We start from the raw sequence: 269 nt of genomic DNA on the forward strand, positions 1-269 counted from the left end.
TTTCCTGGACAAGTTAAAATACTTGTCTTCTGCAGATCATTTCATATGTCTAACCTCTATTTTTGATCTACCTCAAGTATTGCCCCTTGTTATCTCAAGTATATTGTGTCATTGCACTACCACTTGTGAATTCTCATTGGAATGATACTCCATCACATCATTCCTAGCTTGATCGGTTATATCATTATCATGCTAAATTTTAACTGTGCTACCAGGTCCTTTCCGGAGCACAATTTTCGACGACGAGCTAAGCTTATGTCGATCTTCCT

The sequence above is a fragment of the Triticum dicoccoides genome, chromosome 2B (genome assembly GCF_002162155.2).
Source record: "Triticum dicoccoides isolate Atlit2015 ecotype Zavitan chromosome 2B, WEW_v2.0, whole genome shotgun sequence".
NCBI lineage: Eukaryota > Viridiplantae > Streptophyta > Magnoliopsida > Poales > Poaceae > Triticum > Triticum dicoccoides.